The sequence below is a fragment of the Hippocampus zosterae genome, chromosome 7 (genome assembly GCF_025434085.1).
Source record: "Hippocampus zosterae strain Florida chromosome 7, ASM2543408v3, whole genome shotgun sequence".
NCBI classification, from domain to species: domain Eukaryota; kingdom Metazoa; phylum Chordata; class Actinopteri; order Syngnathiformes; family Syngnathidae; genus Hippocampus; species Hippocampus zosterae.
The window spans coordinates 14042511-14055287 of record NC_067457.1 but is presented as its reverse complement, the minus strand read 5'-3'; the positions used below and the strand labels follow the sequence as shown (position 1 = coordinate 14055287).

Sequence of the window (12777 nt, the reverse complement as noted above, 5' to 3'; positions counted from 1 at the left end):
CATACAGTATGTACTGATGCAATTTTGGGAAAATGAAGCGTCAAATTTGCTCCATAAACCAGTTGTTGTTTTTTGACTTCTCTAGATTGCACTCTTTTCAGCAGTGGGCTGGAAGTACACGGACTTGCCCTTTCTGAAACCTTTATTTTAAACAACAGTGCCATGGCTCCAGCATGTCCCGTGACCCTGGAGGATATGTGGGTCAAACGTGGATGGATGTCTTATTGTTAATATTGATAGAAAACATCTCCACACTTTTTCTGATCCGCTTTATCCTCACAAGGGTCACGAGATATGCTGTGCAGCCTGTCCCAGCAGTTGATGGGCAGCAGGGGGGGGGGCACCCTGAACCGGTTGCCAGCAAATCGCAGTGCACACAGACGAACAACCATCTGCCCTCACAATCACGGACAATTATTTGGAGTGTTCCATTAACCTGCCCCGCATGTTTTTGGAATGTGGGAGGATGCGGAGAAGCCGGAGACTCCACACTGGAAGGCCGGAACCAGATTCGAATCCTGCACCTCTGCACTGTGAGGCCGACGTGCCTCACAGCCATTGGGAAATATCTTTAAAATGTTATTAAACCAGTCACCGTTGCACACAAGTATAATAACCGTCAATATTCATGTGTAGACAGAAAAACAGTGAATGAAGAGTAAGTTTATTGAACACAATAAATTCTTACTTTTAATGATAGAAGCATGGACCTAAATAATACAGTATAGCTGTTGAAACAACCATCCAATGGTTATGTATAATTTCTTTGCCTTTTTGTATATAAAACCCCAGAACTGTATATTACTGTAATATAACACCAAATGCAAGTTATTTCTATATACAGTAACTATAAAAACGGCAAACAATGCAACGTTTGTTTCTACAAACTTCTTGTAAACAGTGAACACAATAATGTACCCAAGCCATGTAGTGCTGATGCAACCTACGATGGCTTATTAACATAGTTACGGGTAAGAAAAAGCTAAACAATGTCCATCGCCCAGACATTACTTTCAAGAACAGCATTGAATTCCGATCGGAAATCTGGAAAATTTTCATAGCTGTCAGCAATATGCAGAACCTTTCCACATGTGTGACCCACCGGCCTTCTACTAAACTCAGTCATTTCCTGGAACTCCACAAGAATGGCGTTGGTTACAACAAGATCAGATCCAGTGCAAAACCGGAGAAACTTCTGAAGCTTGAATTCATCCAACTCTCCGATGAACCTTTTCAGATGGTTTATCACTTCCTTCTGCTTTGGGGTTAAATCAGTTGCAAATTTCAGCAGTTGGCAGACTTTTTTTGAGGTAGGTTGCAAGTCCGAGCACAACTTGTTCAGTGCTTCAAGACTGATGGAAACACGGTGAAGAGTAACCTCCCTCCAGCAGTCAATCACAAACATGGGGTTTTGGATAAGCTCTTTGTGTGCTATTTCCTGCAGTATTGTGGGAAAGGTTTCAGCAGAGATTCTTTTTCTACACCCGTAGCTGTCAAGAACTTCCGCAAGATCATCTAGGTCCACTTCTGAAAAGTCCTTCATTGCTTCCATCAAAACTTCACATTCTTGGCTGCTCACAAACTGCAGAAAATGGGTTTTTAGATCACTATAGACACAGTTGAAAAGCACCTGCTCGAGGAAAGGAAATGCAAGTTTGTTTGGGAAGTAGCAACAATCTTGGTATCCCTTTAAAAGAATTCTCCCAACTGCTTTCCACTTTTCTGCAGGAAAATCATGGCGAATGAATGGTACTTTAATTGATGTACCAAGGGTGCATCGGTCATAGAATTCCTGCCAGAAGCAGCTGAGAACATCCCTCAGTACTCCAGATCCAACACCTGCTTCTTCTGTATTATCTGGGAGTATGCGTTTCACATTGAGTGATTTGTTTAAGATTGCATTTTCAGAGAATGCTATGATCATATCATTCAATGTGTCAGTGTAGTGGACAGTTATTGTCATCACATCTTGTGGATCTGGTGGACCATCATAGATAAGTGTGATGTCTGTATCTCCTTCCGTGTTGTATGTGGGGCCAAAAGTAATTTCTGAATCAACAGAAACGTCGAATGCCGTGTACATTTCATTTGAATCGACAGAGACCTCTTCAATTTCAGAGTTGTAGTCACTGGCAGCGTGTGACACAACCAATACTTCTTTGGACGCTGTGCTGCCATCATGGTGGTCGTCCTTTGGCCTTGTTGCAATGTAAAAGCGCAACAACGTGAGTTTTGCAGCCTCATACATATTGCCGATGGATTGGCAGGTTTCATCAGTTAGGACGTTTTGTTTGAAATCCCACACCTCAAACTGAAAGTCCAATTCAGATCCTTTAGGAGAAATTCCATCGGGGAAAAATAATTTCCTTCCTTGAGAATTTCTTTCAACCCAGCTTCTGTGGACATTTGAAATTTTCTGGTACCCCCTCCCTGCTTCTCCCTCCCCCGTTTGGTTATTTTTCCATCATTGTGTATCCATCCAATTGCAACATTTCTCGTTGTTTTCTGCCTCTTCGTCTGTCTTACTTGTTGTGTCTTTAAGGAAGTGTCTTCTTTCCCGCTTTCTTTCCTGATTTTCATTTTTTCACGTAATTTTTCGCTTAATTTTAAAGTATGAAGCACAAATGTAATACTAATCTCTACAATTGTAAACCAAATACACAGGCAAACATGTTGCAACTCTTCAATGTTGAAAACCGTTAAGAATGTACAAAGATACATTTATGCTTGAAAATTACTCTATAACCTATTTGTATTAGAATATGCAACTATGATAATAAAGTCCCTATTCAGACAGCAATTCATCAACTGTTGACTTCATTCATGCGTGCATGTGCACATACTTCAAATGATGCAGCCTTGAATTGCGGCACGTCACTACAGTACTTGCTACGACACGACCACAGGTGTGTTCAGTTCACGGCAATTAGGCTGCAACGATGCTCCAGACGGCCACTGCCATCCAAACAAAGGGGTTCGATGTCGAGAGTGGTGTTGTTTTTAACAACGTTGTGTGGCGTCACAGGAACGTACCCATTTAAATTGGTTACGTTCTACTTATTCACGAATGTAAACTGGGTGCATCCATTCATGACATTCGGACTAGCAACGGAGCTACAAGCTTCATGGAGCACGTTAACTCCAAATGATAGTGATGGGTCCATGAGGCCTCATGAGGCGTGTCGACACACTGACACACTGTGTTGATACTGTGCTGATACTGTGTCACTGACCACTGCCACCTGCTGGACCTACAAGATCCCTGCAGCCAACCCACTTAACAGACTGAACTGACTAATTGTTTTGTATATTGAACATATAAAATATACAATTCGGTAATAAATTGGCAAAAGGTGAAGGTAAGATATAAAAAAAGGAAAAGAAAATAGTAATCATCACAAATATGTGTTCAAAGGAGTAGAAAGAAGCAAAAAACCTACCCCGAGTCCTACCCCTTCTTATATATGAATTGATCATTGTTCTAAATAGGAAAGAAAGTCTAAATATCAACAAATGCTTTTACCATTATGTATGCAGTACTAATACATTTTTACAACATTAGGTTTGTATATAGAGTACATACTCTTTAGAGCACATGTATATGTCGATTTTCTCATATTCATAATGGATGCTACATTTCATTAATATATTAAATAATCTCATCAATGTATTTCTGATGTATTGCTATATTTCATGAGTGTATCGAATTTATCAGCTTAATTCTGATTTGTGTAGTTGTCTTGTACTACTCTCGAATTCATTTTTAATCTCAGCAAGAGAGTTCCTCATTTTACTGGTCCGTTTCAGAATCATTCCACAGATTTACACCTATTACACATACACTCCTTTGTGTGATGTTCGTTCGTGTTTTGGAATTTTTTGTATAGATTAGTACCCCCTAAATTATGACAACTTTCTCGAATTTTAAAAAGCTTCTGGATCTTTTGGCAAAGGTTATTATTGTGTGCTTTGTACATTAATTGGGCGATTTTGAAGTCATTCAGGTCATGAGATTTCATTGTTTAATTTGATAAACAGTGGATTTGTGGGTTCCGTCCATTTGGAGCCAGTGATTGTTCCGATTGCTTTGTATTGTAGTTTTAAAACGGTGTTTTACTGGCATTTCCCCATATTCCCACACAATAGGTCAAATATGGAAGTAATAAAAGTATAAGGTGTACAAGGATCTCTTATTCAGCAAATCCTTAGTTTTTGGGAGGATCCCCATGGTTTGGGATATTTTTCTTTTATTATCTATTATGTAGCTGCCAGCACAGTTTTGCATCTACAACTGTTCCAAAACATTTTCATAAGGTCATTCATCGATTTGATGAAGTGTATACAATATCATTCACATCCATGCATTCATTTTGCAACATTCAATGTGTTCAAATAATGTGAAGATCATTTGAATGAGGATGCTTGTGGGCTTTTATTTCACAAATTTTTATTGAGAAAAATAAGATGCTCCAATGTTTTAAACTTCAGCCTGTTGTGTCTTTTACAAGCGATTTCTCCTGCTGTGGAGAACACACGCTCACAAGGGACGGATGAGGCTGGCGTACAAAGGAACTCCTTTGCGAGGTGGGAGAGGTTTGGGAAAGAAGTGTGTTGGTCCTTCCAGTACAGCTGCTTCCTGGAACCTTGATTGTCAAACATGGAGGGGAGAGTCAACCAATAATAATTACTGATTGTCAATTAAATCATCAACATAGCAACCGTGAAAAGATGAGTGAACGTTTGTATACCTGGCGTAATACTGGGTGTATCGCGAACTTCATTCTCATGCTTGGCCCGATAATGCCTCAGCATAGTGGAGGTGCTTCTGTTGGTGTATGACAATTCGACTTGGCAAATTCGACATTTCACCTGTAATGAAATGTGAATAAGAAGTAACTAAGAGTTACCTTGAAATGTATTCGGATTAGAAGGTACAACACATGTCAATAATCTGAGAGGCACTCGGCGAGTGCCTCTCGCCGAGAGGCTCTCGGCCACAGAAGGCGATTTGAATAAATAAATAAATAATACCTTATTCTCCAGGACATCAAAATGGTCCCACACGGCGGATGATTTGCGTCTCTGCTCCATAATCGGCAAGGCACGAACACGAAGTCTGCACTGACACGAACTTCGACAAGCGAGCGTGAGTGAGGTCTGGCTTGTTTCGGCAGGTGGCTTTGTGTCGCCAAACGACTTCCTTATAAACACTGTGCGGCGGGCTTTTGCTGCGTCAACGCCCTCTGCACTGAGTCGACGCCCCCTGGACTAAGTGGCGCAGCCTCCTGTACTGTGCCAAGCAGCCGATGCAGTCTAAACTGCACCGGTGCAGTTCACGTGTCAATTAGCAGCCTGGACTGTGTCAACGCAGCCGATGTGTCAATTAGCAGCCTGGACTGTGTCAACACAGTCGATGTGTCAATTAGCAGCCTGGACTGTGTCAACGCAGTTCACGTGTCAATCACGTGACGTAATGAGCCAGCACATGCATCGACACGTGGTTTGCTCTGTGAGCCCGGCGCATGTGTCAATGCATCAGTGTCGCTGGACCCATCACTACCAAATGAAACAAACACGACGCACTGTTTACTCACCCTCTGCTCCTCCAAAAGCGAAAGGATGTCCTCCGACACTCCTCGGCCACGCAAAAAGTCGCTGGGTGACGACATGATGTCCGTTCTTTCAAGTCACGCTACACGCTGACGGTCCCCCCACAATTCATAGCTCCACGAACGTCACAAAGTCAGAATTCTGAGATTAAAGTCAGAGTTGTTTAAGTTGCGATGTCCGATTAAGTCCGCAACTTTACTTTCAAAAACGTCATTCCTTTTTTTTTTTTTTTGCAAAATTCTTTAAATAAATTCTGTATTTCATTTGATGTTTATACTTGTTGGAACTAACATCCCTGGTGCGTTTTGTGATTTTGTATACGATTTCTATATTTTAATATTTACCTGTTTTATTCTTTATATTTAAATAAAGTTTATTGAAAAAAATTAACAGGTTTACTGATCGAACCTTTCATTCATTCATGCATCTTCCGAATGGCTTTATCCTCACTCGGGTCGCGCAGGGTGCTGGAGCCTATCCCAGCTGTCTTTCGGCGGGGGACACCCTGACTGAACCGTTGCCAGCCAGTTGCAGGGCACACAGAGACGAATGACCATCCGCGCTCACACTCACACCTCGGAACATTTCAGAGTGTTCAATCAGCCTGCCATGCATGTTTTATGAATGTGGAAGGCCGGAGTCAGGATCGAACCCACGATCTCTGCTCACCAATGGTCCACCGGGCTGCCCTGCTTCAGTTTGTGAACGATAAATAATTGCGTGTGCCGAACCGAGTCACTTCTGCACTGAAAAGAAACAGTTGAACCAAAGTTTTTTTTATGGCCCCCCCCCCAAAAAAAATAATAAATAAAAGAAATACCACACCTAATACTGTGTACTGAATATATGACTTCAAAAGCCATGGGGTGACATGGCTTAGACGGTTTGATCCTCAGCATTGTGACCAAGTGCCCTTGTGCAAGATACTGAAGCCCCTCCCCTCAATTGCTTCTGATGCCGCATCATCCGAGGAGTCAGCGTCAAAGCGCTTCGACTGCCTTGGGTAGAATCGCGCTTTATAAGAAAAAGCACATTTACCGTTAGTTATAAATGTGATTGACACACAGAGTGGGAAATGTTTGCAAGCATGATGTTCATTCTTAATGAATATAAAATATAACAACGAATTAACATAAAATAATCATGTGGTTCTTCTGTACCACAGGTGTCAAGGTCAAGGCCAGGGGGCCAGATCTGGCCCGCCAAATCATTTTTTGTGGCCCAAGCAATTCAAGCTTGCCAGCTCCCAATATGCTTGCTAAATACTGAACCCAAATTTCAAATTCCATCCATCCATCCATCCATCATCTACCGCTTATCCGGGGCCAGGTCACGGGGGCAACAGCTTTAGCAGGTAAGCCCAGGCTTCCCTCTCCCTAGCTACTTCGTCCAGCTCTCCCCGGGGGATCCCGAGTCGTTCCCAGGCAAGCTGGGTGACATAGTCTCTCCAGCGTGTCCTGGGTTTTCCTCGGGGTCTCCTCCCGGTGGGCATGACCGGAACACCTCACCGGGGAGGCATCCGAATCAGATGCCCAAGCCACCTCATCTGGATCCTCTCGATATGGAGGAGAAGCGGCTCGAGTCTGAGCCCCTCCCGGATGACAGAGCTTCTCACCTTATCTCTAAGGGAGAGCCCGGACACCCTGCGGAAAAAACTCATTTCGGCCGCTTGTAACCGGGATCTCGTTCTTTCGGTCACGACCCATAGCTCGTGACCATAGATGAGGGTTGGAACGTAGATCGACCGGTAAATTGAGAGCTTCGCCCTTTGGCTCAGCTCCTTCTTCACCACGACAGACCGATACAACGTCCGCATCACAGCAGACGCTGTACAAATCCGCCTGTCGATCTCCCGCTCCCTTCTGCCCCCACTCGTGAACAAGACCCCAAGATACTTAAACTCCTCCACTTGGGGCAAGATCTCCTCCCCGACCCGGAGGGGGCACACCACCCTTTTTCGACTGAGGACCATGGTTTCAGATTTGGAGGTGCTGATCTTCATCCCAACCGCTTCACACTCGGCTGTGAAACGCTCCAGTGAGAGTTGGAGAGCCCTGTTTGAAGGAGCCAACAGCACCACATTATCTGCAAAAAGCAGGGATGCAATACTGAGGCCAACCAAAACGGACCCCCTCAACGCTTCGGCTGCGCCTAGAAATTCTGTCCATAAAGGTTATGAACAGAATCGGCGACAAAGGGCAGCCTTGGCGGAGTCCTACCCCCACTGGAAACGATTCAGACTTACTGCCGGCAATGCGAACCAAACTCTGACATCGGTGGTATAGTGACCGAACAGCCCGTATCAGGGGGTTTGGTACCCTATACCCTCGAAGCACCCCCCACAGAACTCCCCGAGGGACACGGTCAAACGCCTTCTCCAAGTCCACAAAACACATGTAGACTGGTTGGGCGAATTCCCACATACCCTCGAGGACCCTGCTAAGGGTGTAGAGCTGGTCCACTGTTCCACGGCCGGGACGAAAAGCACACTGCTCCTCCTCAATCTGAGGCTCGACTTCCTGACGGACCCTCCTCTCCAGCACCCCTGAATAGACCTTACATGGGAGGCTGAGGAGTGTGATCCCTCTATAGTTGGAACACACCCTCCGGTCCCCCTTTTTAAAAAGAGGGACTACCACCCCGGTCTGCCAATCCAGAGGCACTCTCTCTGTTGACCACGCGATGTTGCAGAGGCGTGTCAACCAGGACAGCCCCACAACATCCAGAGCCTTGAGGAACTCCGGGCGGATCTCATCCACCCCTGGGGCCTTGCCACCGAGGAGCTTTTTAACCACATCGGTGACTTCAGCCACAGAGATAGGAGAGCCCACCTCAGAGTCCCCGGGCTCTGCTTCCTCCAAGGAAGACGTGTTGGTGGAGTTGAGGAGGTCTTCGAAGTACTCTGCCCACCGGTTCACAACGTCCCGAGTCGAAGTCAGCAACGCCCCATCCCCACTGTACACAGTGTTAGTGGTGCACTGCTTCCCCCTCCTGAGACATCGTATGGTGGACCAGAATTTCCTCGAAGCCGTCCGGAAGTCGGCTTCCATGGCCTCACCAAACTCTTCCCACGCTCGGGTTTTTGCCTCGGCGACCACCGAAGCTGCGTTCCGCTTGGCCAGTCGATACCCGTCAGCTGCCTCTGGGGTCCCACAGGCCATAAAGGCTCGATAGGACTCCTTTTTCAGCTTGACGGCATCCCTTACTGCTGGTGTCCACCAGCGAGTACGGAGGTTGCCGCCACGACAGGCACCAACCACCTTACGGCCACAACTCAGATTGGCCGCCTCAACAATAGAGGCACGGAACATGGTCCACCCGGGCTCAACGTCCCCTGCCTCCCCCGGAACATGGGAAAAGCTCTGTCGAAGGTGGGAGTTGAAACTCCTTTTGACAGGGGATTCCGCCAGACGCTCCCAACTAACCCTCACAATACGTTTGGGTCTGCCAGGACGGACCGGCATCTTCCCCCACCATCGGAGCCTACTCACCACCAGGTGGTGATCAGTTGACAGCTCCGCCCCTCTCTTCACCCGAGTGTCCAGAACATGCGGCCGCAAATCCGATGATACAACTACAAAGTCGATCATCGAACTGCGGCCTAGGGTGTCCTGGTGCCAAGTGCACATATGGACACCCTTATGTTTGAACAAGGTGTTCATTATGGACAATCCGTGGCGAGCACAGAAGTCCAATAACAAAACACCACTCGAGTTCTGATCGGGGGGGCCGTTCCTCCCAATCACGCCCCTCCAGGTCTCACTGACATTGCCCACGTGAGCATTGAAGTCCCCCAGCAGAACAAGGGAGTCCCCAGCAGGAGTACTCTCCAGCACACCCTCCAAGGACTCCAAAAAGGGTGGGTATGCTGAGCTGCTGTTTGGTGCATATGCACAAACAACAGTCAGGACCCGTCCACCCACCCGAAGGCGGAGGGAGGCAACCCTCTCGTCTACCGCTGTTAACCCCAATGTACAGGCGCTGAGCCGGGGGGCAATGAGTATGCCCACACCTGCTCTGCGCCTCTCACCGTGAGCAACTCCAGTGTGGAAGAGAGTCCAACCCCTCTCGAGAGAACTGGTACCAGAACCCATGCTGTGTGTGGAGGCAAGTCCGACTATATCCAGTCGGAAATTCTCTGCCTCACACACCAGCTCGGGCTCCTTCCTTGCCAGAGAGGTGACATGCCATGTCCCAAGAGCTAGCTTCTGCAGCCAAGGATCGGACCGCCAGGGTCCCCGCCTTTGGCTGCCGCCCAGCTCACATTGCACCCGACCCCTTTGGCCACTCTCATGGGTGGTGAGCCCATGGGAAGGGGGACCCACGTTGCCTCTTCGGGCTGTGCCGGGCCGGGCCCCATGGGTGTAAGCCCGGCCACCAGGCGCCTGCCAACGAGCCCCACCTCCAGGCCTGGCTCCAGAGTGGGGCCCCGGTGACCCGCGTCCGGGCAAGGGAAACCTTGGTCCATCTATTGTATTCATCATAAGGGTCTATGAGCCGTGCTTTGTCTGGCCCCTCACCTAGAACCTGTCACAAGTAATGTAAAAATTAAAATGGTTGAACAATCCATTATTCTTGACTTCTGATGTCAAAACTAGTTCTCCATCTATTTGTTGTTCGCTGTTTTTGTGACATGTGGAGGGGGTTAAACATTTATATGGTTTCACAAAATTCACAGTCATAATGGCCCTGCAAGGGAAACCGTAACTACAATGTGGCCCACGAGAAAATGAGTTTGACACCTCTGATCTATGCAATACATTCATGATACATGATTTGTTTTGCATCCAGGCGTCAACTTGACCTCTCCAACAAATTCATCACAAACGACCCATATCTTGTGTTGGATCATGACAGGGCCAAAGAATATGGTATCCCGGACCAAGCACATAAAGGAAACTTGGGCAAAGCGCTGCCACAGAGTGTTGTAAATGAGTTCCGTTCATACGGACTTCCCAACTGTGAAACTGAATTTCAGTGAGGTACAAGAGCACCTGTACTGGAAAATGAAGTGTGTATTCTGCCCACGTTTAGTCATGCTGTATAACTTTCCCATGCCCGCAGCATAACTCGGCGTCCTTGAAGTAATCATCACTTAAAATTGGAACACTCCCTACTGGAGACCTTGAAGAGACGCACAGACATCGGGATGCAGCAGTTGATCCACGCTAAGAAACGGTTTCGGAGAAACTAAAGTTCTGATGTCACACCTTGAATTTTGGTACAGCCCTTTTGATATAAATGTGTTGCGAATCCCTTCCTTCTTTGCACTCGTGACAACCGCAGCCATTGTCTGTAAACCGCGGGTGCCCGGAATGTTCTGCAAATAAACCCTTCGAAGGTACTGTTCATCGACTCCAGCCTGTATTTGGATAACCGACATCCTCCTCGTCCAAAATTCAACGAACACGCCGGGAAAAAAAGGCCACTTTGCCCCCAACAACTACGAATGCAGGTGAAAAGAACTTTGTCAAGTTTCAGGTGGTTTGTGACATTGATGGATGTAACTATGTGGACACATTGAACAGACACAAATGTCAGATCGTTTTTAAAGTGGTGGGGGAAATGTGCTTTTCTCTCTCTCTCTCTCTCGTGGACCTGGAGGTTTTTCCCACCACTTTAAAAACAATCTGACATTTGTGTCTGTTCAATGAGTCCACATTGTTGTTTTTTTTTGTGGTGGGGGGGGGGGGGGTCAGATTGGCTCTCAACGAAGGCGGACGCTTGTTTGCTCTGCTACTGTCCTCCCCTTACCCTCCCTTGCTCGCCACTCAGTCTATGTGCTGTCTTTAGGGGTGTTCACACGGCAAGATTTGGTCCGGTGCTGTCACGTTGAGCCCGAGGCGATGAGGAATCGCCTCGTGCACAACAGAAAAAAAAGAGGTGGATCCCCGGAGAAGCAGACAACGAAAAGATCTTGTGAGAACAAAGGGGTTTTTAATAAAGAACAAAAGGAGCCCGAACAGGGAAAACGGTAACAGAAAAAGCTGGTCAAATAAGGACCAGGAAAAAATAAGGAAGGCAACTGAAAACGCTCGCGAAACGATAAGGGCGAGGAACAACCGAGATAACAATCTGATCACTATAAGAAGTACGCGAATGATTGAGGCCGTAAGGCAATAGGGCAGCGAGAAATAGTCGAACGACGAGAATAGCAAATCGAGAGCAATGGCACGGTAAGGAATTCTCCGGCAGTGAGATGACTGCCGGAGTCGCCTAATAAAGGCACGTAATCAGCCCGAAATAACGGGCAGGTGTGCCGAACAGGTGGCGGGAGAACCCGCCACCTGCTGGCGAGCACGCGACGTGACAGTACCCCCCCCCTCAATGGACGCCTCCCGGCGGACTACCCGGTTTGGACGGATGAGCAGTGTGGAAGTCGCGCAGAAGGGACGGGTCAAGGATCCAGGAGCGAGGCACCCATTGCCGCTCCTCCGGCCCGTAGCCCTCCCAATCGACCAGGTACTGGAAGCCCTTGCCCCTGCGCCGAGAGTCCAGGATGGCACGAACCGTGTACACCGGGTCCCCGTCGACCACCCGCGGGGGCGGCGGCGGAGCGGGAGGGGGCGCCAAGGCGCTGGAAGACACAGGCTTGAGCAGGGAGACGTGGAACATGGGGTGGACCTTCATGGAGGCCGGCAGCCGGAGCCTGACCGCGACGGGGCTGATGACGGCCTCGACCTCGAACGGGCCAGCGAATCGGGGCCCCAGTTTGGCAGACGAGCCGGCCAGGCGAAGATCCCTCGTAGCCAGCCACACCTTCTCTCCCACCGCATATGAGGGCGCCGGGCGCCGACGACGATCAGCGATCCGCCGGTTCCGGGACGCAGTGCGGGACAACGCAGCCCGGACCTCCCTCCACACGTGATGGGCCCGCTTAAGGTGGCGCTGCACGGAAGGGACCTCCACCAGCCCCTCCTGGGACGGGAACAGCGGTGGCTGGTAGCCGTAGGCCGTCATGAACGGCGACCTGCCTGTAGCGGAGGAGACGAGAGTGTTGTGGGCGTATTCCACCCAGGGCAGGTGGTCGGCCCAGGATGCCGGACGGTGGAGACAAACACAGCGGAGGGCCGCCCCCAGATCCTGGTTGGCGCGCTCAGCCTGCCCATTGGACTGAGGGTGGTATCCCGAGGTCAGGCTGGCCGTAGCTCCGAGGGACCGGCAGAA

The 12777-nt window shown here is 48.2% G+C and overlaps 1 long non-coding RNA gene across 1 annotated transcript; it reads right to left on the bottom strand.

Moving 5' to 3' along the window:
• Nucleotides 1-4543: 4543 nt before the first annotated feature.
• LOC127604354 (uncharacterized) lies at nucleotides 4544-5374 on the bottom strand. Its single transcript, XR_007963288.1, has 3 exons — nucleotides 5032-5374; nucleotides 4749-4869; nucleotides 4544-4643 (listed from the first exon to the last, which is right to left on the bottom strand). It is a non-coding gene; the product is annotated as an uncharacterized LOC127604354 (long non-coding RNA).
• Nucleotides 5375-12777: the final 7403 nt, after the last annotated feature.